The sequence below is a fragment of the Pseudophryne corroboree genome, unplaced genomic scaffold (genome assembly GCF_028390025.1).
Source record: "Pseudophryne corroboree isolate aPseCor3 unplaced genomic scaffold, aPseCor3.hap2 scaffold_835, whole genome shotgun sequence".
Classification (NCBI taxonomy): Eukaryota; Metazoa; Chordata; class Amphibia; order Anura; family Myobatrachidae; genus Pseudophryne; species Pseudophryne corroboree.
The window spans coordinates 165772-191393 of record NW_026970414.1 but is presented as its reverse complement, the minus strand read 5'-3'; the positions used below and the strand labels follow the sequence as shown (position 1 = coordinate 191393).

The 25622-nt window shown below is 48.8% G+C and overlaps 24 non-coding genes and 4 pseudogenes across 24 annotated transcripts; 3 read left to right on the top strand and 25 right to left on the bottom strand.

Moving 5' to 3' along the window:
- Positions 1 to 831: 831 nt before the first annotated feature.
- On the top strand, positions 832 to 995 carry LOC135042750 (U1 spliceosomal RNA). Its single transcript, XR_010235825.1, has one exon. It is a non-coding gene; the product is annotated as a U1 spliceosomal RNA (small nuclear RNA).
- Positions 996 to 1147: 152 nt separating this feature from the next.
- Positions 1148 to 1310, top strand: LOC135042784 (U1 spliceosomal RNA). Its single transcript, XR_010235860.1, has one exon. It is a non-coding gene; the product is annotated as a U1 spliceosomal RNA (small nuclear RNA).
- Positions 1311 to 1965: 655 nt separating this feature from the next.
- Positions 1966 to 2128, top strand: LOC135042757 (U1 spliceosomal RNA). Its single transcript, XR_010235832.1, has one exon. It is a non-coding gene; the product is annotated as a U1 spliceosomal RNA (small nuclear RNA).
- A 9469-nt stretch (positions 2129 to 11597) lies between these two features.
- Positions 11598 to 11760, bottom strand: LOC135042773 (U1 spliceosomal RNA). Its single transcript, XR_010235849.1, has one exon. It is a non-coding gene; the product is annotated as a U1 spliceosomal RNA (small nuclear RNA).
- A 152-nt stretch (positions 11761 to 11912) lies between these two features.
- Positions 11913 to 12076, bottom strand: LOC135042737 (U1 spliceosomal RNA). The gene has a single exon (XR_010235812.1). It is a non-coding gene; the product is annotated as a U1 spliceosomal RNA (small nuclear RNA).
- A 674-nt stretch (positions 12077 to 12750) lies between these two features.
- LOC135042772 (U1 spliceosomal RNA) lies at positions 12751 to 12913 on the bottom strand. Its single transcript, XR_010235848.1, has one exon. It is a non-coding gene; the product is annotated as a U1 spliceosomal RNA (small nuclear RNA).
- A 152-nt stretch (positions 12914 to 13065) lies between these two features.
- Positions 13066 to 13229, bottom strand: LOC135042754 (U1 spliceosomal RNA). Its single transcript, XR_010235829.1, has one exon. It is a non-coding gene; the product is annotated as a U1 spliceosomal RNA (small nuclear RNA).
- Positions 13230 to 13923: 694 nt separating this feature from the next.
- On the bottom strand, positions 13924 to 14064 carry LOC135042722 (U1 spliceosomal RNA; annotated as a pseudogene).
- Positions 14065 to 14216: 152 nt separating this feature from the next.
- Positions 14217 to 14380, bottom strand: LOC135042763 (U1 spliceosomal RNA). The gene has a single exon (XR_010235837.1). It is a non-coding gene; the product is annotated as a U1 spliceosomal RNA (small nuclear RNA).
- Positions 14381 to 15054: 674 nt separating this feature from the next.
- On the bottom strand, positions 15055 to 15217 carry LOC135042775 (U1 spliceosomal RNA). The gene has a single exon (XR_010235851.1). It is a non-coding gene; the product is annotated as a U1 spliceosomal RNA (small nuclear RNA).
- A 152-nt stretch (positions 15218 to 15369) lies between these two features.
- LOC135042746 (U1 spliceosomal RNA) lies at positions 15370 to 15533 on the bottom strand. Its single transcript, XR_010235821.1, has one exon. It is a non-coding gene; the product is annotated as a U1 spliceosomal RNA (small nuclear RNA).
- Positions 15534 to 16207: 674 nt separating this feature from the next.
- Positions 16208 to 16370, bottom strand: LOC135042771 (U1 spliceosomal RNA). Its single transcript, XR_010235847.1, has one exon. It is a non-coding gene; the product is annotated as a U1 spliceosomal RNA (small nuclear RNA).
- A 152-nt stretch (positions 16371 to 16522) lies between these two features.
- LOC135042758 (U1 spliceosomal RNA) lies at positions 16523 to 16686 on the bottom strand. The gene has a single exon (XR_010235833.1). It is a non-coding gene; the product is annotated as a U1 spliceosomal RNA (small nuclear RNA).
- Positions 16687 to 17360: 674 nt separating this feature from the next.
- Positions 17361 to 17523, bottom strand: LOC135042780 (U1 spliceosomal RNA). Its single transcript, XR_010235855.1, has one exon. It is a non-coding gene; the product is annotated as a U1 spliceosomal RNA (small nuclear RNA).
- Positions 17524 to 17675: 152 nt separating this feature from the next.
- Positions 17676 to 17839, bottom strand: LOC135042762 (U1 spliceosomal RNA). The gene has a single exon (XR_010235836.1). It is a non-coding gene; the product is annotated as a U1 spliceosomal RNA (small nuclear RNA).
- A 674-nt stretch (positions 17840 to 18513) lies between these two features.
- On the bottom strand, positions 18514 to 18676 carry LOC135042770 (U1 spliceosomal RNA). Its single transcript, XR_010235845.1, has one exon. It is a non-coding gene; the product is annotated as a U1 spliceosomal RNA (small nuclear RNA).
- Positions 18677 to 18828: 152 nt separating this feature from the next.
- Positions 18829 to 18992, bottom strand: LOC135042759 (U1 spliceosomal RNA). The gene has a single exon (XR_010235834.1). It is a non-coding gene; the product is annotated as a U1 spliceosomal RNA (small nuclear RNA).
- A 674-nt stretch (positions 18993 to 19666) lies between these two features.
- On the bottom strand, positions 19667 to 19829 carry LOC135042778 (U1 spliceosomal RNA). Its single transcript, XR_010235853.1, has one exon. It is a non-coding gene; the product is annotated as a U1 spliceosomal RNA (small nuclear RNA).
- A 152-nt stretch (positions 19830 to 19981) lies between these two features.
- On the bottom strand, positions 19982 to 20145 carry LOC135042764 (U1 spliceosomal RNA). Its single transcript, XR_010235838.1, has one exon. It is a non-coding gene; the product is annotated as a U1 spliceosomal RNA (small nuclear RNA).
- A 698-nt stretch (positions 20146 to 20843) lies between these two features.
- On the bottom strand, positions 20844 to 20978 carry LOC135042727 (U1 spliceosomal RNA; annotated as a pseudogene).
- Positions 20979 to 21130: 152 nt separating this feature from the next.
- LOC135042725 (U1 spliceosomal RNA) lies at positions 21131 to 21294 on the bottom strand. Its single transcript, XR_010235802.1, has one exon. It is a non-coding gene; the product is annotated as a U1 spliceosomal RNA (small nuclear RNA).
- A 671-nt stretch (positions 21295 to 21965) lies between these two features.
- LOC135042782 (U1 spliceosomal RNA) lies at positions 21966 to 22129 on the bottom strand. The gene has a single exon (XR_010235858.1). It is a non-coding gene; the product is annotated as a U1 spliceosomal RNA (small nuclear RNA).
- A 152-nt stretch (positions 22130 to 22281) lies between these two features.
- On the bottom strand, positions 22282 to 22445 carry LOC135042779 (U1 spliceosomal RNA). The gene has a single exon (XR_010235854.1). It is a non-coding gene; the product is annotated as a U1 spliceosomal RNA (small nuclear RNA).
- Positions 22446 to 23139: 694 nt separating this feature from the next.
- LOC135042717 (U1 spliceosomal RNA) lies at positions 23140 to 23281 on the bottom strand (annotated as a pseudogene).
- A 152-nt stretch (positions 23282 to 23433) lies between these two features.
- LOC135042749 (U1 spliceosomal RNA) lies at positions 23434 to 23597 on the bottom strand. The gene has a single exon (XR_010235824.1). It is a non-coding gene; the product is annotated as a U1 spliceosomal RNA (small nuclear RNA).
- A 671-nt stretch (positions 23598 to 24268) lies between these two features.
- LOC135042781 (U1 spliceosomal RNA) lies at positions 24269 to 24432 on the bottom strand. The gene has a single exon (XR_010235856.1). It is a non-coding gene; the product is annotated as a U1 spliceosomal RNA (small nuclear RNA).
- A 152-nt stretch (positions 24433 to 24584) lies between these two features.
- On the bottom strand, positions 24585 to 24748 carry LOC135042767 (U1 spliceosomal RNA). Its single transcript, XR_010235842.1, has one exon. It is a non-coding gene; the product is annotated as a U1 spliceosomal RNA (small nuclear RNA).
- Positions 24749 to 25442: 694 nt separating this feature from the next.
- On the bottom strand, positions 25443 to 25584 carry LOC135042716 (U1 spliceosomal RNA; annotated as a pseudogene).
- Between the last annotated feature and the right edge of the window lie 38 nt (positions 25585 to 25622).

Genomic DNA, 25622 nt, shown 5'->3' with positions numbered 1-25622 from the left:
AGTACTCTGCTGCACATGTAAGTGCAAGAGATCCTGAAGCACTCACTCATCATGCGAAAGTACCAATGTGTTTCTTCATTGGTTGCTGGAAGAAACATCTTACAAACACTCTCCAGATTATTGACTTTTTAAAGTTTTTCTAGGAAACGTTCTAGATGAATGCTTATTAGTCTTTGTCAGTATATACTTTTTGCAAAGTGTCTCTGTGGCGCAATCGGTTAGTGTGTTCAGCTAACCCTTGTGCACTATCCTGACTTCTCCTCCTGTCTGCTTACTTTGTGCCTTCCAATGCACAATGCAAACTACAGGTAGTGCTGCAGGGCCCACACCCTTTTACTTGCCTTACGGAGCAGCTCTGGAGCTTTTTCAGTGCCAAGCTGCTGTAAGAAATAAGCTTGAATGCTTCAGAGGCTGGGGCATTGTCAACATGAGCCCCACACCAAAGGAGGGTGGAGGTGTTTAATGCGAACTAGGGGTCATCCAAGCGCCGCAAAAGGCCGCCATACCCTGCACGCCCCTTTTCTCTTTTCATATGCAGATGAGGATTGAAGCCAACTTTGACCCACTGCTTGGATGACATCACCATATGCAAATCCATCTGCTGCAGGCCTTCCCCCCGGAATGCTTGCACTAGTTGTTGCATTTGGTTTGTTGTTTGGGGGTGCTTCAGTATTAGGCAGCCTTCTGCCCTCCCATGTTCATCTGAAAATATGTGTTCTCCCTGCAGTTGTTGTCCCAAGATGAGAGTTCCCTTGTGCTGCCTCAGTTGAATCTCCTTTACTTGACAGAGATGTGCCTGAGCAGCGGCCCTCCCCAGCCCTATCCCAAATCATACTTATTTTGCATAGGAGATACCATGGTCATGAAGATTGTTCTCCCAGGGTGAGGTTCATTCATTGCATTTTGGGTATGCTGATCCCTGTGATTTCCCCAAATGTGGGTAACTCGACTGCATTATTTGTGGTAGTGGGGGACTGTGTTTGTGTTTTCCTCTGGTCAGCTCTGGTAAAAGTCAGATTTCTTTGTTTCAGATCTTCCTCTAGCCTTGTTCTTCTTTCGAGAGTTCCCTTGTGCTTCCTCAGTTGGATCTCCTTCAGTTGACAGGGCGGTGCCCGAGCAGCGACCCTCCCCAGCTCAAGCCCAACTCCTACTTACCTGCCAGGTGAGATACTATGATCATGAAGGTGCTTCTTCCAGGGCAAGGCTTACCCATTGCACTCTGGGTGTGCTGCCCCTGCGATTTCCCCAAATGTGGGAAACTTGACTGCATAATTTGTGTTTCCCCTGGTCGGCTCTCGTATAATTCAGATCTCTTTGTCTCAGGTCTCTCTCCAGCCTAGTTTGCTGTCTGTTTCCACTTCTTTTTTCTTGAGCCCCTCCCTTTTATACCCTTGTGCACTATCCTGACTTCTCCTCCTGTCTGCTTACTTTGTGCCTTCCAATGCACAATGCAAACTACACACCCTTTTACTTGCCTTACAGAGCAGCTCTGGAGCTGTTACAGTGCCAAGCTGCTGTAAGAAATCAGCTTGAATGCTTCAGGGGCTGGGGCATTGTCAACATGAGCCCCACACCGAAGGAGGGTGGGGGTGTTTAATGCGAACTAAGGGTCATCCAAGCGCCGCAAAAGGCCGCCATGCCCTGCATGCCCCTTTTCTCTTTTCATATGCAGATGAGGGTTCCAGCCAACTTTGGCCCACTGCTTGGATGACATCACCGTATGCAAATCCGTCTTCTGCAGAACTTCCCCCAGGAATGCTTGTACTAGTTGTTGCATTTGGTTTGTTGTTTGGGGGTGCTTCAGTATTAGGCAGCCTTCTGCCCTCCCATGTTCATCTGAAAATATGTGTTCTCCCTGCAGTTGTTGTCCCCAGATGAGAGTTCCCTTGTGCTGCCTCAGTTGAATCTCCTATACTTGACAGAGATGTGCCTGAGCAGCGGCCCTCCCCAGCCCTATCCCAAATCATACTTATTTTGCATAGGCGATACCATGGTCATGAAGATTGTTCTCCCAGGGTGAGGTTCATTCATTGCATTCTGGGTATGCTGACCCCTGTGATTTCCAAAATGTGGGAAACTCGACTGCATTATTTGTGGTAGTGGGGGACTGTGTTTGTGCTTTCCTCTGGTCAGCTCTGGTAAAAGTCAGATTTCTTTGTCTCAGATCTTCCTCTAGCCTTGTTCTTCTTTCGAGAGTTCCCTTGTGCTGCCTCAGTTGGATCTCCTTCACTTCACAGGGGGTGCCCGAGCAGCAATCCTCCACAGCTCTGGCCCAACTCCTACTTACCTGCCAGGTGAGATACTATGATCTTCACTGTTAGGGCAATCAGGATGTGGAATTCCCTGCCAGGGAAGGTGGTAATGGCGGACTCTGTAATTGGATTTAAAAAAGGAATGGATACATTTCTGAATGAAAAAGCTATCCAAGTTTATAATACTTAAAATATCAACATGGTTAATCCGGGGGTAACATGAGTTGTAGTAGCTAACTAGTCATAATACATTATTAAGCAAGTATGTAGAATCATCACAACTTAAAACAGGTTGAACACGATGGGCAATTTGCCTCTATTCAACCTCAAAAACTATGTTACTATATGTTACTATATTACTATGTTACTGTAGTATACAGAACACCACAATGCAATGAGCAGTGATAGTGAGCACTGATGAGGATACTAGAACTGACACTGAGCAGCAAGATGCAGCACTGGACTATTAGTAATGTACTGTAGTATGCTGAGCACAACAATGCAGCACAAGACAATGAGCAGTGATACTGAGCACTGATGAGGATACTACTGAGAACTGACACTGAGCAGGAGAGACACACTACTAGTATTACTGAGCAGCAATAAGTATCCACTGATACTGAGCACTGATATTGAGATTTCCACTGAGAGAACATAGCCACGTCCTCTCCGCTCTCTCTTCAATGCACGAGTAAAAATGGCGGCAACGCGCAGCTCTTTATATGGAATCCGAATCTCGCGAGAATCCGACAGCGGGATGATGACATTTTCCCTTGTTCATAGAATTTGGGAGTCATTTTGATCCCAAAGTATTATTAACCTCAATAACCATAATTTCCACTCATTTTCAGTCTATTCTTAACACCTTACACCTCACAATATTATTTTTAGTCCTAAAATTTGCACCGAGGTCGCTGGATGACTAAGCTCAGCGACCCAAGTGGCCGACACAAACACCTGGCCCATCTAGGAGTGGCACTGCAGTGTCACGCAGGATAGCCCTTCCAAAAAACACTCCCCAAACAGCACATGACGCAAAGAAAAAAAGAGGCGCAATGAGGTAGCTGTGTGACTAAGCTCAGCGACCCAAGTGGCCGACACAAACACCTGGCCCATCTAGGAGTGGCACTGCAGTGTCACGCAGGATGGCCCTTCCAAAAAACACTCCCCAAACAGCACATGACGCAAAGAAAAAAAGAGGCGCAATGAGGTAGCTGTGTGACTAAGCTCAGCGACCCAAGTGGCCGACACAAACACCTGGCCCATCTAGGAGTGGCACTGCAGTGTCACGCAGGATGGCCCTTCCAAAAACACTCCCCAAACAGCACATGACGCAAAGAAAAAAAGAGGCGCAATGAGGTAGCTGTGTGACTAAGCTCAGCGACCCAAGTGGCCGACACAAACACCTGGCCCATCTAGGAGTGGCACTGCAGTGTCACGCAGGATGGCCCTTCCAAAAAACACTCCCCAAACAGCACATGACGCAAAGAAAAAAAGAGGCGCAATGAGGTAGCTGTGTGACTAAGCTCAGCGACCCAAGTGGCCGACACAAACACCTGGCCCATCTAGGAGTGTCACTGCAGTGTCACGCAGGATGGCCCTTCCAAAAAACACTCCCCAAACAGCACATGACGCAAAGAAAAAAAGAGGCGCAATGAGGTAGCTGTGTGACTAAGCTCAGCGACCCAAGTGGCCGACACAAACACCTGGCCCATCTAGGAGTGGCACTGCAGTGTCACGCAGGATGGCCCTTCCAAAAAACACTCCCCAAACAGCACATGACGCAAAGAAAAATGAAAGAAAAAAGAGGTGCAAGATGGAATTGTCCTTGGGCACTCCCACCCACCCTTATGTTGTATAAACAGGACATGCACACTTTAACCAACCCATCATTTCAGTGACAGGGTCTGCCACACGACTGTGACTGAAATGACGGGTTGGTTTGGACCCCCACCAAAAAAGAAGCAATTAATCTCTCCTTGCACAAACTGGCTCTACAGAGGCAAGATGTCCACCTCATCATCATCCTCCGATTCATCACCGTGTACATCCCCCTCCTCACAGATTATCAATTCGTCCCCACTGGAATCTACCATCTCAGCTCCCTGTGTACTTTGTGGAGGCAATTGCTGCTGGTCAATGTCTCCACGGAGCAATTGATTATAATTCATTTTAATGAACATCATCTTCTCCACATTTTCTGGAAGTAACCTCGTACGCCGATTGCTGACAAGGTGAGCGGCGGCACTAAACACTCTTTCGGAGTACTACTTGTGGGAGGGCAACTTAGGTAGAATAAAGCCAGTTTGTGCAAGGGCCTCCAAATTGCCTCTTTTTCCTGCCAGTATACGTACGGACTGTCTGACGTGCCTACTTGGATGCGGTCACTCATATAATCCTCCACCATTCTTTCAATGGTGAGAGAATCATATGCAGTGACAGTAGACGTCATGTCCGTAATCGTTGGCAGGTCCTTCAGTCCGGACCAGATGTCAGCATCAGCAGTCGCTCCAGACTGCCCTGCATCACCGCCAGCGGGTGGGCTCGGAATTCTGAGCCTTTTCCTCGCACCCCCAATTGCGGGAGAATGTGAAGGAGGAGCTGTTGACCGATCAAGTTCCACTTGACTTGATAATTTTCTCACCAGCAGGTCTTTGAACCCCTGCAGACTTGTGTCTGCCGGAAAGAGAGATACAACGTAGGTTTTAAATCTAGGATCGAGCACGGTGGCCAAAATGTAGTGCTCTGATTTCAACAGATTGACCACCCGTGAATCCTGGTTAAGCGAATGAAGGGCTCCATCCACAAGTCCCACATGCCTAGCGGAATCGCTCTGTCTTAGCTCCTCCTTCAATGTCTCCAGCTTCTTCTGCAACAGCCTGATGACGGGAATGACCTGACTCAGGCTGGCAGTGTCTGAACTGACTTCACGTGTGGCAAGTTCAAAAGGTTGCAGAACCTTGCACAACGTTGAAATCATTCTCCACTGCGCTTGAGACAGGTGCATTCCACCTCCTATATCGTGGTCAGATGTATAGGCTTGAATGGCCTTTTGCTGCTCCTCCATCCTCTGAAGCATATAGAGGGTTGAATTCCACCTCGTTACCACTTCTTGCTTCAGATGATGGCAGGGCAGGTTCAGGCGTTTTTGGTGTTGCTCCAGTCTTCTGTACGTGGTGCCTGTACGCCGAAAGTGTCCCGCAATTCTTCTGGCCACCGACAGCATCTCTTGCACACCCCTGTCGTTTTTTAAATAATTCTGCACCACCAAATTCAAGGTATGTGCAAAACATGGGACGTGCTGGAATTTGCCCAGATATAATGCACGCACAATATTGCTGGCGTTGTCCGATGCCACAAATCCACAGGAGAGTCCAATTGGGGTAAGCCATTCTGCGATGATCTTCCTCAGTTGCCGTAAGAGGTTTTCAGCTGTGTGCGTATTCTGGAAAGCGGTGATACAAAGCGTAGCCTGCCTAGGAAAGAGTTGGCGTTTGCGAGATGCTGCTACTGGTGCCGCCGCTGCTGTTCTTGCGGCGGGAGTCAATACATCTACCCAGTGGGCTGTCACAGTCATATAGTCCTGAGTCTGCCCTGCCCCATTTGTCCACATGTCCGTGGTTAAGTGGACATTGGGTACAACTGCATTTTTTAGGACACTGGTGAGTCTTTTTCTGAGGTCTGTGTACATTTTCGGTATCGCCTGCCTAGAGAAATGGAACCTAGATGGTATTTGGTACCGGGGACACAGTACCTCAATCAAGTCTATAGTTGGCTCTGAAGTAATGATGGATACCGGAACCACGTTTCTCACCGCCCAGGATGCCAAGGCCTCAGTTATCCGCTTTGCAGCAGGATGACTGCTGTGATATTTCATCTTCCTTGCAAAGGACTGTTGGACAGTCAATTGCTTGGTGGAAGTAGTAAAAGTGGTCTTACGACTTCCCCTCTGGGATGACCATCGACTCCCAGCAGCAACAACAGCAGCGCCAGCAGCAGTAGGCGTTACACTCAAGGATGCATCGGAGGAATCCCAGGCAGGAGAGAACTCGTCAGAATTGCCAGTGACATGGCCTGCAGGACTATTGGCATTCCTGGGGAAGGAGGAAATTGACACTGAGGGAGTTGGTGGGGTGGTTTGCGTGAGCTTGGTTACAAGAGGAAGGGATTTACTGGTCAGTGGACTGCTTCCGCTGTCGCCCAAAGTTTTTGAACTTGTCACTGACTTATGATGAATGCGCTGCAGGTGACGTATAAGGGAGGATGTTCCGAGGTGGTTAACGTCCTTACCCCTACTTATTACAGCTTGACAAAGGCAACACACGGCTTGACACCTGTTGTTCGCATTTCTGTTGAAATACTTCCACACCGAAGAGCAGTTTTTTTTGGTATTTTCACCAGGCATGTCAATGGCCATATTCCTCCCACGGACAACAGGTGTCTCCCCGGGTGCCTGACTTAAACAAACCACCTCACCTCCCCAGCGCCAGCAACACCCATATCCTCCTCATCCTGGTGTACTTCAACACTGACATCTTCAATCTGACTATCAGGAACTGGACTGCGGGTGCTCCTTCCAGCACTTGCAGGGGGTGTGCAAATGGTGGAAGGTGCATGCTCTTCACGTCCAGTGTTGGGAAGGTCAGGCATCGCAACCGACACAATTGGACTCTCCTTGTGGATTTGTGATTTTGAAGAACGCACAGTTCTTTGCTGTGCTTTTGCCAGCTTAAGTCTTTTCATTTTTCTAGCGAGAGGCTGAGTGCTTCCATCCTCATGTGAAGCTGAACCACTAGCCATGAACATAGGCCAGGGCCTCAGCCGTTCCTTGCCACTCCGTGTGGTAAATGGCATATTGGCAAGTTTACGCTTCTCCTCCGACGATTTTTATTTAGATTTTTGAGTCCTTTTTTTACTGATCTTTTGTGTTTTGAATTTTACATGCTCTGTACTATGACATTGGGCATCGGCCTCGGCAGACGACGTTGATGGAATTTCATCGTCTCGGCCATGACTAGTGGCAGCAGCTTCAGCACGAGGTGGAAGTGGATCTTGATCTTTCCCTATTTTTGGAACCTCAACATTTTTGTTCTCCATATTTTAATAGGCACAACTAAAAGGCACCTCAGGTAAACAATGGAGATGGATGGATACTAGTATACTTATGGATGACGAGTGACTGACGACACAGAGGTAGCTACAGCCGTGGACTACCGTACTGCGTCTGCTAGTATAGAGATGATAATTAATGATATAAAAAAAATATATATATAACTACTGTAGGTATATATTATATAATGACGGACCTGGTGGACACTGTCAGCAGACTGCTAAACTACTAGTATGATGAAGACAGAAAAAAAAACCCCACCACAGGTAGGTAGGTATACAATTATGGACGAGCACTGACGACACAGAGATAGCCACAGCCGTGGCCTACCGTACTGCGTCTGCTAGTATAGAGATGATAATTAATGATATAAAAAAAAATATATATAACTACTGTAGGTATATATAATGTAATGACGGACCTGGTGGACACTGTCAGCAGACTGCTAAACTACTAGTATGAAGAAGATAGAAAAAAAACTTCACCACAGGTAGGTATACAATTATGGACGAGTGACGACACAGAGGTAGGTACAGCCGTGGACTACCGTACTGCGTCTGCTAGTATAGATAATATACTAAATATATTACTACTGTAGGTATATAATATAATGACGGACCTGGTGGACACTGTCAGCAGACTCCTAAACTACTAGTATGAAGAAGATAGAAAAAAAAACCCACCACAGGTAGGTAGGTATACAATTATGGATGAGCACTGACGACACAGAGATAGCCACAGCCGTGGCCTACCGTACTGCGTCTGCTAGCATAGATAATATACTAAATATATTACTACTGTAGGTATATAATATAATGACGGACCTGGTGGACACTGTCAGCAGACTGCTAAACTACTAGTATGAAGAAGATAGAAAAAAAAACCCCACCACAGGTAGGTATACAATTATGGACGAGTGACGACACAGAGGTAGGTACAGCCGTGGACTACAGTACTGCGTCTGCTAGTATAGATAATATACTAAATATATTACTACTGTAGGTATATAATATAATGACGGACCTGGTGGACACTGTCAGCAGACTCCTAAACTACTAGTATGAAGAAGATAGAAAAAAAAACCCCACCACAGTTAGGTATACAATTATGGACGAGTGACGACACAGAGGTAGGTACAGCCGTGGACTACCGTACTGCGTCTGCTAGTATAGATAATATACTAAATATATTACTACTGTAGGTATATAATATAATGACGGACCTGGTGGACACTGTCAGCAGACTCCTAAACTACTAGTATGAAGAAGATAGAAAAAAAACACCCCACCACAGGTAGGTATACAATTATGGACGAGCACTGACGACACAGAGATAGCCACAGCCGTGGACTACCGTACTGCGTCTGCTAGTATAGATAATATAATAAATATATTACTACTGTAGGTATATAATATAATGATGGACCTGGTGGACACTGTCAGCAGACTCCTAAACTACTAGTAAGAAGAAGATAGAAAAAAAAAACCCACCACAGGTAGGTAGGTATACAATTATGGACGAGCACTGACGACACAGAGATAGCCACAGCCGTGGACTACCGTACTGCGTCTGCTAATATAGAGATGATAAAGATGATAGAGATGAAAAAAAAATATAACACTACTGCAGGTAAATATTTATATAATATAATGTATGACCGACCTGCTGGACACTGTCAGCAGAATGCGTTTATAGAATAAAAAAAAAAACACCACAGGAGTGTTTAACTTTTTCAGGCAGACAATATACTGGTGGTCACACTGGCAGCAAAAGTGTGCACTGTACTCCTGCTATAACTGCTCCCCAGTCTCCCCCACAATTAAGCTGTGTGAGCAGTGAGCACTCAGCACAGTCAGATATACATAGATGATATATCATGCAGCACACTGAGGCTGAGCACATATATGGTATGTGTATCGTTTTTTTTCAGGCAGAGAACGGATTATAAATAATAAAACTGGTGGTCACTATCAGCAAAACTCTGCACTACTGAGTACTCCTGACAAGTTCAACTGCTCCCCAAATTAGTAGTAAATCAAATGTCACTCGTCTCTATCTTCTAATCTAAACGGAGAGGACGCCAGCCACGTCCTCTCCCTATCAATCTCAATGCACGTGTGAAAATGGCGGCGACGCGCGGCTCCTTATATAGAATCCGAGTCTTGTGAGAATCCGACAGCGGGATGATGACGTTCGGGCGCGCTCGGGATAACCGAGCAAGGCGGGAGGATCCGAGTCTGCTCGGACCCGTGCAAAAAAGGGTGAAGTTCGGGCGGGTTCGGATTCCGAGGAACCGAACCCGCTCATCTCTAATGGCCACCCAGCATGACGCCTCCCTTCTTGACCATGCTGTAATTGCAGTCGCACTGCAGTTCAGCGTGATCATAAAAAATGGTGTAGCCTCCTGCTGGTGCAGACTGTATGTGCGCGCAGGAAGCCGCCACCATTTTTGTGATCACAGCGGCTGAATGTGATGTCATACAGCCGCTGTGACCACGCCCCCTGTGTCTCCTCCATTGCAGACCCCATTTTGAAGCCTTGCCCCCGCACCGCTCCATCCCTGACTTGGAAATGGAGTGTTGCTGACCCCCCTCTCCCCCCCTGCCCCGATTGACAGGCAGAGGCGATCGCATTCTCTGCGGGGTGCCGCAGAAAATGCAGGCACATGCGTATGCTCTTAGCAATTTTTGCAGTTGGATCGCTTATTGTGATTGCAATCCAACCTGAATCAGGCCCTATTACCTATCACAATGCGCTGCGGGCAGTACAAAATTGGTTTAATATAGGAGAAAAACCCCCAGACCTGTGCTCCTTAACTGTACCTGGTGGCTAGTGGAGCGGCTGCCCAGTAATCAGTGTCCACGACAGTGCGCACACGGTCCACCCCCTACGGCCACGCTCCCCTTCATCAGCGGCCTCGTGATCCGGAAGGGCGGTGTGTGTGTGACTGACCTTAGGAAGAAACCGGAGCCTCCGCTGCAGTGACCCAGCAACCAGGGCACGGGAGTATACAGCGCCGCTGGGAGTGATGAAGCTGCAGTAAAGATGTCTATTAGACCTAGCCTGCTGCAGCCCTTGTAGATTCTCATAAAACAAGTTCTTCTTTTCTTGTCAAAATTAATAGCTAAGAATAGGCTGCCTGAGGCAGGCCCCTGTTAAGTGGCCTGCTACTGAAGGCACCAACTACAAACTGAGCTCCCTGTTCATGGAAGCGGGGTTATAGAGGAGAATGCACTGAGCTTCTTGGGAACAGTCAAAAGCTTTGAGCCGGTTGGTGCCTCAGATCAAGATCCTACTCTACACACCAATGTGAATCCTTGTGGAGTCCAGTGTACCCCACTGAAGAAATTAATGTGTCACACCCATTGGCAGCAACCTTAGAATAGCTGCTGACGGGCACAATTGAGAAAGGAAGGGGGGGGGGGACATTTGAATCCAACACATAGATGCAATTCAAATATGTAATTTGTACCTTCCTATTTTAAAATATAATGGATGAACCTCACCCTGTGAGAACAATCTTCATGATCAAGAGATCTCATATGCAAAATAAGTATGAGTTGGGATAGGGCTGGGGAGGGTGGCTGCTCGGGCAGCCCCTCCCCCGTCAAGTTAAGGAGATTCAACTGAGGAAGCACAAGGGAACTTTCGTCTGGGGACAACAACTGCAGGGAGACCACATCTTTTCAGATGAACATGGGAGGGCGGAAGGCTGCCTAATACTGAAGCACCATCAAATATCAAACCATATGCAACAACTAGTACAAGCATTCCTGGGGGAAGGTCTGCAGAAGACGGATTTGCATACGGTGATGTCATCCAAGCAGTGGGCCAAAGTTGGCTGGAACCCTCATCTGCATATGAAAAGAGAAAAGGGGCATGCAGGGCATGGCGGCCTTTTGCGGTGCTTGGATGACCCTTAGTTCGCATTAAACACCCCCACCCTCCTTTTGTGTGGGGCTCATGTTGGCTCTGCCCCAGCCCCTGAAGCATTCAAGCTGATTTCTTGCAGCAGCTGGGCACTGTAACAGCTCCAGAGCTGCTCTGTAAGGCAACTAAAAGGGTGTGGGCCCTGCAGCACTACCTGTAGTTCGCATTGTGCGTTTGAAGGCACAAAGTAAGCAGACAGGAGGATAAGTCAGGATAGTGCGCAAGGGCATAGAAGGGAGCGGCTCAAGAAAAGAGAAGTGGAAACAGACAGCAAACTAGGCTGGAGAGAGACCTGAGACAAAGAGATCTGAATTATACGAGAGCCGACCAGGGGAAACACAAATTATGCAGTCAAGTTTCCCACATTTGGGGAAATCGCAGGGGCAGCACACCCAGAGTGCAATGGGTGAGCCTTGCCCTGGGAGAAGCACCTTCATGATCATAGTATCTCACCTGGCAGGTAAGTAGGAGTTGGGCTAGAGCTGGGGAGGGTCGCTGCTCGGGTACCCCCCTGTAAAGTGAAGGAGATCCAACTGAGGCAGCACAAGGGAACTCTCGAAAGAAGAACAAGGCTAGAGGAAAATCTGAGACAAAGAAATCTGACTTTTACCAGAGCTGACCAGAGGAAAGCACAAACACAGTCCCCCACTACCAAAAATAATGCAGTCAAGTTTCCCACATTTGGGGAAATCACAGGGGTCAGTATACCCAAAATGCAATGAATGAACCTCACCCTGGGAGAACAATCTTCATGACCATGGTATCTCCTATGCAAAATAAGTATGATTTGGAATAGGGCTGGGGAGGGCCGCTGCTCAGGCACATCTCTGTCAAGTAAAGGAGATTCAACTGAGGCAGCACAAGGGAACTCTCATCTGGGGACAACAACTGCAGGGAGAACACATATTTTCAGATGAACATGGGAGGGCAGAAGGCTGCCTAATACTGAAGCACCCCCAAACAACACACCAAATGCAACAACTAGTGCAAGCATTCCTGGGGGAAGTTCTGCAGAAGACGGATTTGCATACGGTGATGTCATCCAAGCAGTGGGTCAAAGTTGGCTTCAACCCTCATCTGCATATGAAAAGAGAAAAGGGGCGTGCAGGGCTTGGCGGCCTTTTGCGGTGCTTGGATGACCCCTAGTTCGCATTAAACTCCTCCACCCTCCTTTGGTGTGGGGCTCATGTTGGCCATGCCCCATCCCCTGAAGCATTCAAGCTGATTTCTTGCAGCAGCTGGGCACTGTAACAGCTCCAGAGCTGCTCTGTAAGGCAAGTAAAAGGGTGTGGGCCCTGCAGCACTACCTGTAGTTTGCATTGTGCATTGGAAGGCACAAAGTAAGCAGACGGGAGGAGAAGTCAGGATAGTGCACAAGGGTATAGAAGGGAGCGGCTAAAGAAAAGAGAAGTGGAAACAGACAGCAAACTAGGCTGGAGAGAGACCTGAGACAAAGAGATCTGAATTATACGAGAGCCGACCAGGGGAAACACAAATTATGCAGTCAAGTTTCCCACATTTGGGGAAATCGCAGGGGCAGCACACCCAGAGTGCAATGGGTGAGCCTTGCCCTGGGAGAAGCACCTTCATGATCATAGTATCTCACCTGGCAGGTAAGTAGGAGTTGGGCTAGAGCTGGGGAGGGTCGCTGCTCGGGCACCCCCCTGTCAAGTGAAGGAGATCCAACTGAGGCAGCACAAGGGAACTCTCGAAAGAAGAACAAGGCTAGAGGAAGATCTGAAACAAAGAAATCTGACTTTTACCAGAGCTGACCAGAGGAAAACACAAACACAGTCCCCCACTACCACAAATAAAGCAGTCGAGTTTCCCACATTTGGGGAAATCACAGGGGTCAGCATACCCAGAATGCAATGAATGAACCTCACCCTGGGAGAATAATCTTCATGACCATGGTATCTCCTATGCAAAATAAGTATGATTTGGGATAGAGCTGGGGAGGGCCGCTGCTCAGGCACATCTCTGTCAAGTAAAGGAGATTCAACTGAGGCAGCACAAGGGAACTCTCATCTGGGGATAACAACTGCAGGGAGAACACATATTTTCAGATGAACATGGAGGGCAGAAGGCTGCCTAATACTGAAGCACCCCCAAACAACAAACCAAATGCAACAACTAGTGCAAGCATTCCTGGGGGAAGGCCTGCCGCAGATGGATTTGCATATGGTGATGTCATCCAAGCAGTGGGTCAAAGTTGGCTTCAACCCTCGTCTGCATATGAAAAGAGAAAAGGGGCGTGCAGGGCATGGTGGCCTTTTGCGGCGCTTGGCTGACCCCTAGTTTGCATTAAACACCTCCACCCTCCTTCGGTGTGGGGCTCATGTTGGCTATGCCCCAGCCCCTGAAGCATTCAAGCTGATTTCTTGCAGCAGCTGGGCACTGTAACAGCTCCAGAGCTGCTCTGTAAGGCAAGTAAAAGGGTGTGGGCCCTGCAGCACTACCTGTAGTTTGCATTGTGCATTGGAAGGCACAAAGTAAGCAGACGGGAGGAGAAGTCAGGATAGTGCACAAGGGTATAGATGGGAGGGGCTCAAGAAAAAAGAAGTGGAAACAGACAGCAAACTAGGCTGGAGAGAGACCTGAGACAAAGAGATCTAAATTATACGAGAGCCGACCAGGGGAAACACAAATTATGCAGTCAAGTTTCCCACATTTCGGGAAATCGCAGGGGCAGCACACCCAGAGTGCAATGGTGGGCCTTGCCCTGGGAGAAGCACCTTCATGATCATAGTATCTCACCTGGCAGGTAAGTAGGAGTTGGGCTAGAGCTGGGGAGGGTCGCTGCTCGGGCACCCCCCTGTCAAGTGAAGGAGATCCAACTGAGGCAGCACAAGGGAACTCTCGAAAGAAGAACAAGGCTAGAGGAAGATCTGAAACAAAGAAATCTGACTTTTACCAGAGCTGACCAGAGGAAAACACAAACACAGTCCCCCACTACCACAAATAAAGCAGTCGCGTTTCCCACATTTGGGGAAATCACAGAGGTCAGCATACCCAGAATGCAATGAATGAACCTCACCCTGGGAGAACAATCTTCATGACCATGGTATCGCCTATGCAAAATAAGTATGATTTGGAATAGGGCTGGGGAGGGCCGCTGCTCATGCACATCTCTGTCAAGTAAAGGAGATTCAACTGAGGCAGCACAAGGGAACTCTCATCTGGGGACAACAACTGCAGGGAGAACACATATTTTCAGATGAACATGGGAGGGCAGAAGGCTGCCTAATACTGAAGCACCCCCAAACAACAAACCAAATGCAACAACTAGTACAAGCATTCCTGGGGGAAGTTCTGCAGAAGACGGATTTGCATATGGTGATGTCATCCAAGCAGTGGGTCAAAGTTGGCTTCAACCCTCGTCTGCATATGAAAAGAGAAAAGGGGCGTGCAGGGCATGGCGGCCTTTTGCGGCGCTTGGATGACCCCTAGTTCGCATTAAACACCTCCACCCTCCTTCGGTGTGGGGCTCATGTTGGCTATGCCCCAGCCCCTGAAGCATTCAAGCTGATTTCTTGCAGCAGCTGGGCACTGTAACAGCTCCAGAGCTGCTCTGTAAGGCAAGTAAAAGGGTGTGGGCCCTGCAGCACTACCTGTAGTTCGCATTGTGCGTTGGAAGGCACAAAGTAAGCAGACAGGAGGAGAAGTCAGGATAGTGCGCAAGGGCATAGAAGGGAGCGGCTCAAGAAAAGAGAAGTGGAAACAGACAGCAAACTAGGCTGGAGAGAGACCTGAGACAAAGAGATCTGAATTATACGAGAGCCGACCAGGGGAAACACAAATTATGCAGTCAAGTTTCCCACATTTGGGGAAATCGCAGGAGCAGCACACCCAGAGTGCAATGGGTGAGCCTTGCCCTGGGAGAAGCACCTTCATGATCATAGTATCTCACCTGGCAGGTAAGTAGGATTTGGGCTAGAGCTGGGGAGGGTCGCTGCTCGGGTACCCCCCTGTCAAGTGAAGGAGATCCAACTGAGGCAGCACAAGGGAACTCTCGAAAGAAGAACAAGGCTAGAGTAAAATATGAGACAAAGAAATCTGACTTTTACCAGAGCTGACCAGAGGAAAGCACAAACACAGTCCCCCACTACCACAAATAATGCAGTCAAGTTTCCCACATTTGGGGAAATCACAGGGGTCAGCATACCCAAAATGCAATGAATGAACCTCACCCTGAGAGAACAATCTTCATGACCATGGTATCTCCTATGCAAAATAAGTATGATTTGGAATAGGGCTGGGGAGGGCCGCTGCTCATGCACATCTCTGTCAAGTAAAGGAGATTCAACTGAGGCAGCACAAGGGAACTCTCATCTGGGGACAACAACTGCAGGGAGAACACATATTTTTAGATGAACATGGGAGGGCAGAAGGCTGCCTAATACTGAAGCACCCCCAAACAACAAACCAAATGCAACAACTAGTGCAAGCATTCCTGGGGGAAGTTCTGCAGAAGACGGATTTGCATACGGTGATGTCATCCAAGCAGTGGGTCAAAGTTGGCTTCAACCCTCGTCTGCATATGAAAAGAGAAAAGGGGCGTGCAGGGCATGGCGGCCTTTTGCGGTGCTTGGATGACCCCTAGTTCGCATTAAACACCTCCACCCTCCTTTGGTGTGGGGCTCATGTTGGCCATGCCCCATCCCCTGAAGCATTCAAGCAGATTTCTTGCAGCAGCTGGGCACTGTAACAGCTCCAGAGCTGCTCTGTAAGGCAAGTAAAAGGGTGTGGGCCCTGCAGCACTACCTGTAGTTTGCATTGTACATTGGAAGGCACAAAGTAAGCAGACGGGAGGAGAAGTCAGGATAGTGCACAAGGGTATAGAAGGGAGCGGCTGAAGAAAAGAGAAGTGGAAACAGACAGCAAACTAGGCTGTAGAGAGATCTGAGACAAAGAGATCTGAATTATACGAGAGCCGACCAGGGGAAACACAAATTATGCAGTCAAGTTTCCCACATTTGGGGAAATCGCAGGGGCAGCACACCCAGAGTGCAATGGGTGAGCCTTGCCCTGGGAGAAGCACCTTCATGATCATAGTATCTCACCTGGCAGGTAAGTAGGAGTTGGGCTAGAGCTGGGGAGGGTCGCTGCTCGGGCACCCCCCTGTTAAGAGAAGGAGATCCAACTGAGGCAGCACAAGGGAACTCTCAAAAGAAGAACAAGGCTAGAGGAAGATCTGAAACAAAGAAATCTGACTTTTACCAGAGCTGACCAGAAGAAAACACAAACACAGTCCCCCACTACCACAAATAAAGCAGTCGAGTTTCCCACATTTGGGGAAATCACAGGGGTCAGCATACCCAGAATGCAATGAATGAACCTCACCCTGGGAGAATAATCTTCATGACCATGGTATCTCCTATGCAAAATAAGTATGATTTGGGATAGAGCTGGGGAGGGCCGCTGCTCAGGCACATCTCTGTCAAGTTAAGGAGATTCAACTGAGGCAGCACAAGGGAACTCTCATCTGGGGACAACAACTGCAGGGAGAACACATATTTTCAGATGAACATGGGAGGGCAGAAGGCTGCCTAATACTGAAGCACCCCCAAACAACAAACCAAATGCAACAACTAGTGCAAGCATTCCTGGGGGAAGGCCTGCCGCAGATGGATTTGCATATGGTGATGTCATCCAAGCAGTGGGTCAAAGTTGGCTTCAACCCTCGTCTGCATATGAAAACAGAAAAGGGGCGTGCGGGGCATGGTGGCCTTTTGCGGCGCTTGACTGACCCCTAGTTTGCATTAAACACCTCCACCCTCCTTCGGTGTGGGGCTCATGTTGGCTATGCCCCAGCCCCTGAAGCATTCAAGCTGATTTCTTGCAGCAGCTGGGCACTGTAACAGCTCCAGAGCTGCTCTGTAAGGCAAGTAAAAGGGTGTGGGCCCTGCAGCACTACCTGTAGTTTGCATTGTGCATTGGAAGGCACAAAGTAAGCAGAAGGGAGGAGAAGTCAGGATAGTGCACAAGGGTATAGAAGGAAGCGGCTGAAGAAAAGAGAAGTGGAAACAGACAGCAAACTAGGCTGGAGAGAGACCTGAGACAAAGAGATCTGAATTATACGAGAGCCGACCAGGGGAAACACAAATTATGCAGTCAAGTTTCCCACATTTGGGGAAATCGCAGGAGCAGCACACCCAGAGTACAATGGGTGAGCCTTGCCCTGGGAGAAGCACCTTCATGATCATAGTATCTCACCTGGCAGGTAAGTAGGAGTTGGTCTAGAGCTGGGGAGGGTTGCTGCTCGGGTACCCCCCTGTAAAGTGAAGGAGATCCAACTGAGGCAGCACAAGGGAACTCACGAAAGAAGAACAAGGCTAAAGGAAAATCTGAGACAAAGAAATCTGACTTTTACCAGAGCTGACCAGAAGAAATCACAAACACAGCCTCCCACTACCACAAATAATGCAGTCAAGTTTCCCACATTTGGGGAAATCACAGGGGTCAGCATACCCAAAATGCAATGAATGAACCTCACCCTGGGAGAAAAATCTTCATGACCATGGTATCTCCTATGCAAAATAAGTATGATTTGGAATAGGGCTGGGGAGGGCCGCTGCTCATGCACATCTCTATCAAGTAAAGGAGATTCAACTGAGGCAGCACAAGGGAACTCTCATCTGGGGACAACAACTGCAGGGAGAACATATATTTTCAGATGAACATGGGAGGGCAGAAGGCTGCCTAATACTGAAGCACCCCCAAACAACAAACCAAATGCAACAACTAGTGCAAGCATTCCTGGGGGAAGGCCTGCCGCAGATGGATTTGCATATGGTGATGTCATCCAAGCAGTGGGTCAAAGTTGGCTTCAACCCTCGTCTGCATATGAAAAGAGAAAAGGGGCGTGCAGGGCATGGTGGCCTTTTGCGGCGCTTGGCTGACCCCTAGTTTGCATTAAACACCTCCAACCTCCTTTGGTGTGGGGCTCATGTTGGCTATGCCCCAGCCCCTGAAGCATTCAAGCTGATTTCTTGCAGCAGCTGGGCACTGTAACAGCTCCAGAGCTGCTCTGTAAGGCAAGTAAAAGGGTGTGGGCCCTGCAGCACTACCTGTAGTTCGCATTGTGCGTTGGAAGGCACAAAGTAAGCAGACAGGAGGAGAAGTCAGGATAGTGCGCAAGGGCATAGAAGGGAGTGGCTCAAGAAAAGAGAAGTGGAAACAGACAGCAAACTAGGCTGGAGAGAGACCTGAGACAAAGAGATCTGAATTATACGAGAGCCGACCAGGGGAAACACAAATTATGCAGTCAAGTTTCCCACATTTGGGGAAATCGCAGGGGCAGCACACCCAGAGTGCAATGGGTGAGCCTTGCCCTGGGAGAAGCACCTTCATGATCATAGTATCTCACCTGGCAGGTAAGTAGGAGTTGGGCTAGAGCTGGGGAGGGTCTCTGCTCGGGCACCCCCCTGTCAAGTGAAGGAGATCCAACTGAGGCAGCACAAGGGAACTCTCGAAAGAAGAACAAGGCTAGAGGAAGATCTGAAACAAAGAAATCTGACTTTTACCAGAGCTAACCAGAGGAAAACACAAACACAGTCCCCCACTACCACAAATAAAGCAGTCAAGTTTCCCACATTTGGGGAAATCACAGGGGTCAGCATACCCAGAATGCAATGAATGAACCTCACCCTGGGAGAATAATCTTCATGACCATGGTATCTCCTATGCAAAATAAGTATGATTTGGGATAGAGCTGGGGAGGGCCGCTGCTCAGGCACATCTCTGTCAAGTTAAGGAGATTCAACTGAGGCAGCACAAGGGAACTCTCATCTGGGGACAACAACTGCAGGGAGAACACATATTTTCAGATGAACATGGGAGGGCAGAAGGCTGCCTAATACTGAAGCACCCCCAAACAACAAACCAAATGCAACAACTAGTGCAAGCATTCCTGGGGGAAGGCCTGCCGCAGATGGATTTGCATATGGTGATGTCATCCAAGCAGTGGGTCAAAGTTGGCTTCAACCCTCGTCTGCATATGAAAACAGAAAAGGGGCGTGCAGGGCATGGTGGCCTTTTGCGGCGCTTGTCTGACCCCTTGTTTGCATTAAACACCTCCACCCTCCTTCGGTGTGGGGCTCATGTTGGCTATGCCCCAGCCCCTGAAGCATTCAAGCTGATTTCTTGCAGGAGCTGGGCACTGTAACAGCTCCAGAGCTGCTCTGTAAGGCAAGTAAAAGGGTGTGGGCCCTGCAGCACTACCTGTAGTTTGCATTGTGCATTGGAAGGCACAAAGTAAGCAGACGGGAGGAGAAGTCAGGATAGTGCACAAGGGTATAGAAGGGAGCGGCTGAAGAAAAGAGAAGTGGAAACAGACAGCAAACTAGGCTGGAGAGAGACCTGAGACAAAGAGATCTGAATTATACGAGAGCCGACCAGGGGAAACACAAATTATGCAGTCAAGTTTCCCACATTTGGGGAAATCGCAGGAGCAGCACACCCAGAGTACAATGGGTGAGCCTTGCCCTGGGAGAAGCACCTTCATGATCATAGTATCTCACCTGGCAGGTAAGTAGGAGTTGGGCTAGAGCTGGGGAGGGTCGCTGCTCGTGTACCCCCCTGTAAAGTGAAGGAGATCAAACTGAGGCAGCACAAGGGAACTCTCGAAAGAAGAACAAGGCTAAAGGAAAATCTGAGACAAAGAAATCTGACTTTTACCAGAGCTGACCAGAGGAAAGCACAAACACAGTCTCCCACTACCACAAATAATGCAGTCAAGTTTCCCACATTTGGGGAAATCACAGCGGTCAGCATACCCAAAATGCAATGAATGAACCTCACCCTGGGAGAAAAATCTTCATGACCATGGTATCTCCTATGCAAAATAAGTATGATTTGGAATAGGGCTGGGGAGGGCCGCTGCTCATGCACATCTCTGTCAAGTAAAGGAGATTCAACTGAGGCAGCACAAGGGAACTCTCATCTTGGGACAACAACTGCAGGGAGAACATATATTTTCAGATGAACATGGGAGGGCAGAAGGCTGCCTAATACTGAAGCACCCCCAAACAACAAACCAAATGCAACAACTAGTGCAAGCATTCCTGGGGGAAGGCCTGCCACAGATGGATTTGCATATGGTGATGTCATCCAAGCAGTGGGTCAAAGTTGGCTTCAACCCTCGTCTGCATATGAAAATAAAAAAGGGGTGTGCAGGGCATGGCGGCCTTTTGCGGCGCTTGGATGACCCCTAGTTCGCATTAAACACCTCCACCCTCCTTCGGTGTGGGGCTCATGTTGGCTATGCCCCAGCCCCTGAAGCATTCAAGCTGATTTCTTGCAGCAGCTGGGCACTGTAACAGCTCCAGAGCTGCTCTGTAAAGCAAGTAAAAGGGTGTGGGCCCTGCAGCACTACCTGTAGTTTGCATTGTGCGTTGGAAGGCACAAAGTAAGCAGACGGGGAAGTCAGGATAGTGCACAAGGGCATAGAAGGGAGCGGCTCAAGAAAAGAGAAGTGGAAACAGACAGCAAACTAGGCTGGAGAGAGACCTGAGACAAAGAGATCTTAATTATACGAGAGCCGACCAGAGGAAACACAAATTATGTAATCAAGTGTCCCACATTTGGGGAAATCTTAGGAGCAGCACACCCAGAGTGCATTGGGTGAGCCTTGCCCTGGGAGAAGCACCTTCCTGATCATAGTATCTCACCTGGCAGGTAAGTAGGAGTTGGGCTAGAGCTGGGGAGGGTCGCTGTTCGGGCACCCCCCTGCCAAGTGAAGGAGATCCATCTGAGGCAGCACAAGGAAACTCTCGAAAAAAGAACAAGGCTAGAGGAAGATCTGAGACAAAGAAATCTGACTTTTACCAGAGCTGACCAGAGGAAAGCACAAACACAGTCCCCCACTACCACAAATAATGCAGTCGAGTTTCCCACATTTGGGGAAATCACAGGGGTCAGCATACCCAGAATGCAATGAATGAACCTCACCCTGGGAGAACAATCTTCATGATAATGGTATCTCCTATGCAAAATAAGTATGATTTGGGATAGGGCTGGGGAGGGCCGCTGCTCAGGCACATCTCTGTCAAGTAAAGGAGATTCAACTGAGGCAGCACAAGGGAACTCTCATCTGGGGACAACAACAGCAGGGAGAACACATATTTTCAGATGAAAATGGGAGAGCAGAAGGCTGCCTAATACTGAAGCACCCCCAAACAACAAACCAAATGCAACAACTAGTACAAGCATTCCTGGGAAAAGGTCTGCAGAAGACGGATTTGCATACGGTGATGTCATCCAAGCAGTGGGCCAAGGTTGGCTGGAACCCTCATCTGCATATGAAAAGAGAAAAGGGTTATGCAGGGCATGGCGGCCTTTTGCGGTGCTTGGATGACCCTTAGTTCGCATTAAACACCTCCACCCTCCGTCGGTGTGGGGCTCATGTTGGCTATGCCCCAGCCCCTGAAGCATTCAAGCTGATTTCTTGCAGCAGCTGGGCACTGTAACAGCTCCAGAGCTGCTCTGTAAGGCAAGTAAAAGGGTGTTGGCCCTGCAGCACTACCTGTAGTTTGCATTGTGCGTTGGAAGGCACAAAGTAAGCAGACAGGAGAAGTCAGGAGAGTGCACAAGGGCATAGAAGGCAGGGGCTCAAGAAAAGAGAAGTGGAAACAGACAGCAAACTAGGCTAAAGAGAGACCTGAGACAAAGAGATCTGAATTATACGAGTAGCCGACCAGAGGAAACACAAATTATGCAATCAAGTGTCCCACATTTGGGGAAATCGTAGGAGCAGCACACCCAGAGTGCAATGGGTGAGCCTTGCCCTGGGAGAAGCACCTTCCTGATCATAGTATCTCACCTGGCAGGTAAGTAGGAGTTGGGCTTGAGCTGGGGAGGGTCGCTGCTCGGGCACCCCCCTGTCAAGTGAAGGAGATCCAACTGAGGCAGCACAAGGAAACTCTCAAAAAGAGAACAAGGCTAGAGGAAGATCTGAGACAAAGAAATCTGACTTTTACCAGAGCTGACCAGAGGAAAGCACAAACACAGTCCCCCACTACCACAAATAATGCAGTCGAGTTTCCCACATTTGGGGAAATCACAGGGGTCAGCATACCCAGAATGCAATGAATGAACCTCACCCTGGGAGAACAATCTTCATGACCATGGTATCTCCTATGCAAAATAAGTATGATTTGGGATAGGGCTGGGGAGGGCCGCTGCTCAGGCACATCTCTGTCAAGTAAAGGAGATTCAACTGAGGCAGCACAAGGGAACTCTCATCTGGGGACAACAACTGCAGGGAGAACACATATTTTCAGATGAACATGGGAGAGCAGAAGGCTGCCTAATACTGAAGCACCCCAAACAACAAACCAAATGCAACAAATAGTACAAGCATTCCTGGGGGAAGGTCTGCAGAAGACGGATTTGCATACGGTGATGTCATCCAAGCAGTGGGCCAAAGTTGGCTGGAACCCTCATCTGCATATGAAAAGAGAAAAGGGGTATGCAGGGCATGGCGGCCTTTTGCGGCGCTTGGATGACCCTTAGTTCGCATTAAACACCTCCACCCTCCGTCGGTGTGGGGCTCATGTTGGCTATGCCCCAGCCCCTGAAGCATTCAAGCTGATTTCTTGCAGCAGCTGGGCACTGTAACAGCTCCAGAGCTGCTCTGAAAGGCAAGTAAAAGGGTGTGGGCCCTGCAGCACTACCTGTAGTTTGCATTGTGCGTTGGAAGGCACAAAGTAAGCAGACAGGAGGAGAAGTCAAGAGAGTCCACAAGGGTATAGAAGGGAGGGGCTCAAGAAAAAAGAAGTGGAAACAGACAGCAAACTAGGCTGGAGAGAGACCTGAGACAAAGAGATCTGAATTATATGAGAGCCGACCAGGGGAAACACAAATTATGCAGTCAAGTTTCCCACATTTGGGGAAATCGCAGGGGCAGCACACCCAGAGTGCAATGGGTGAGCCTTGCCCTGGGAGAAGCACCTACATGATCATAGTATCTCACCTGGCAGGTAAGTAGGAGTTGGGCTAGAGCTGGGGAAGGTCGCTGCTCGGGCACCCCCCTGTCAAGTGAAGGAGATCCAACTGAGGCAACACAAGGGAACTCTCGAAAGAAGAACAAGGCTAGAGGAAGATCTGAGACAAAGAAATCTGACTTTTACCAGAGCTGACCAGAGGAAAGCACAAACACAGTCCCCCACTACCACAAATAATGCAGTTGAGTTTCCCACATTTGGGGAAATTACAGGGGTCAGCATACCCAGAATGCAATGAATGAACCTAACCCTGGGAGAACAATCTTCATGACCATGGTATCTCCTATGCAAAATAAGTATGATTTGGGATAGGGCTGGGGAGGGCCGCTGCTCAGGCACATCTCTGTCAAGTAAAGGAGATTCAACTGAGGCAGCACAAGGGAACTCTCATCTGGGGACAACAACTGCAGGGAGAACACATATTTTCAGATGAACATGGGAGGGCAGAAGGCTGCCTAATACTGAAGCACCCCCAAACAACAAGCCAAATGCAACAACTAGTAAAAGCATTCCTGGGAGAAGGTCTGCAGAAGACGGATTTGCATACGGTGATGTCATCCAAGCAGTGGGCCAAAGTTGGCTGGAACCCTCATCTGCATATGCAAAGAAAAAAGGGTTATGCAGGGCATGGCGGCCTTTTGCGGTGCTTGGATGACCCCTAGTTCGCATTAAACACCTCCATTCTCCTTCGGTGTGGGGCTCATGTTGGCTATGCCCCAGCCCCTGAAGTATTCAAGCTGATTTCTTGCAGCAGCTGGGCACTGTAACAGCTCCAGAGCTGCTCTGTAAGGCAAGTAAAAGGGTGTGGGCCCTGCAGCACTACCTGTAGTTCGCATTGTGCGTTGGAAGGCACAAAGTAAGCAGACAGGAGAAGTCAGGAGAGTGCACAAGGGCATAGAAGGCAGGGGCTCAAGAAAAGAGAAGTGGAAACAGACAGCAAACTAGGCTAAAGAGAGACCTGAGACAAAGAGATCTGAATTATACGAGTAGCCGACCAGAGGAAACACAAATTATGCAATCAAGTGTCCCACATTTGGGGAAATCGTAGGAGCAGCACACCCAGAGTGCAATGGGTGAGCCTTGCCCTGGGAGAAGCACCTTCCTGATCATAGTATCTCACCTGGCAGGTAAGTAGGAGTTGGGCTTGAGCTGGGGAGGGTCGCTGCTCGGGCACCCCCCTGTCAAGTGAAGGAGATCCAACTGAGGCAGCACAAGGAAACTCTCAAAAAGAGAACAAGGCTAGAGGAAGATCTGAGACAAAGAAATCTGACTTTTACCAGAGCTGACCAGAGGAAAGCACAAACACAGTCCCCCACTACCACAAATAATGCAGTCGAGTTTCCCACATTTGGGGAAATCACAGGGGTCAGCATACCCAGAATGCAATGAATGAACCTCACCCTGGGAGAACAATCTTCATGACCATGGTATCTCCTATGCAAAATAAGTATGATTTGGGATAGGGCTGGGGAGGGCCGCTGCTCAGGCACATCTCTGTCAAGTAAAGGAGATTCAACTGAGGCAGCACAAGGGAACTCTCATCTGGGGACAACAACTGCAGGGAGAACACATATTTTCAGATGAACATGGGAGAGCAGAAGGCTGCCTAATACTGAAGCACCCCAAACAACAAACCAAATGCAACAAATAGTACAAGCATTCCTGGGGGAAGGTCTGCAGAAGACGGATTTGCATACGGTGATGTCATCCAAGCAGTGGGCCAAAGTTGGCTGGAACCCTCATCTGCATATGAAAAGAGAAAAGGGGTATGCAGGGCATGGCGGCCTTTTGCGGCGCTTGGATGACCCTTAGTTCGCATTAAACACCTCCACCCTCCGTCGGTGTGGGGCTCATGTTGGCTATGCCCCAGCCCCTGAAGCATTCAAGCTGATTTCTTGCAGCAGCTGGGCACTGTAACAGCTCCAGAGCTGCTCTGAAAGGCAAGTAAAAGGGTGTGGGTCCTGCAGCACTACCTGTAGTTTGCATTGTGCGTTGGAAGGCACAAAGTAAGCAGACAGGAGGAGAAGTCAAGAGAGTCCACAAGGGTATAGAAGGGAGGGGCTCAAGAAAAAAGAAGTGGAAACAGACAGCAAACTAGGCTGGAGAGAGACCTGAGACAAAGAGATCTGAATTATATGAGAGCCGACCAGGGGAAACACAAATTATGCAGTCAAGTTTCCCACATTTGGGGAAATCGCAGGGGCAGCACACCCAGAGTGCAATGGGTGAGCCTTGCCCTGGGAGAAGCACCTACATGATCATAGTATCTCACCTGGCAGGTAAGTAGGAGTTGGGCTAGAGCTGGGGAGGGTCGCTGCTCGGGCA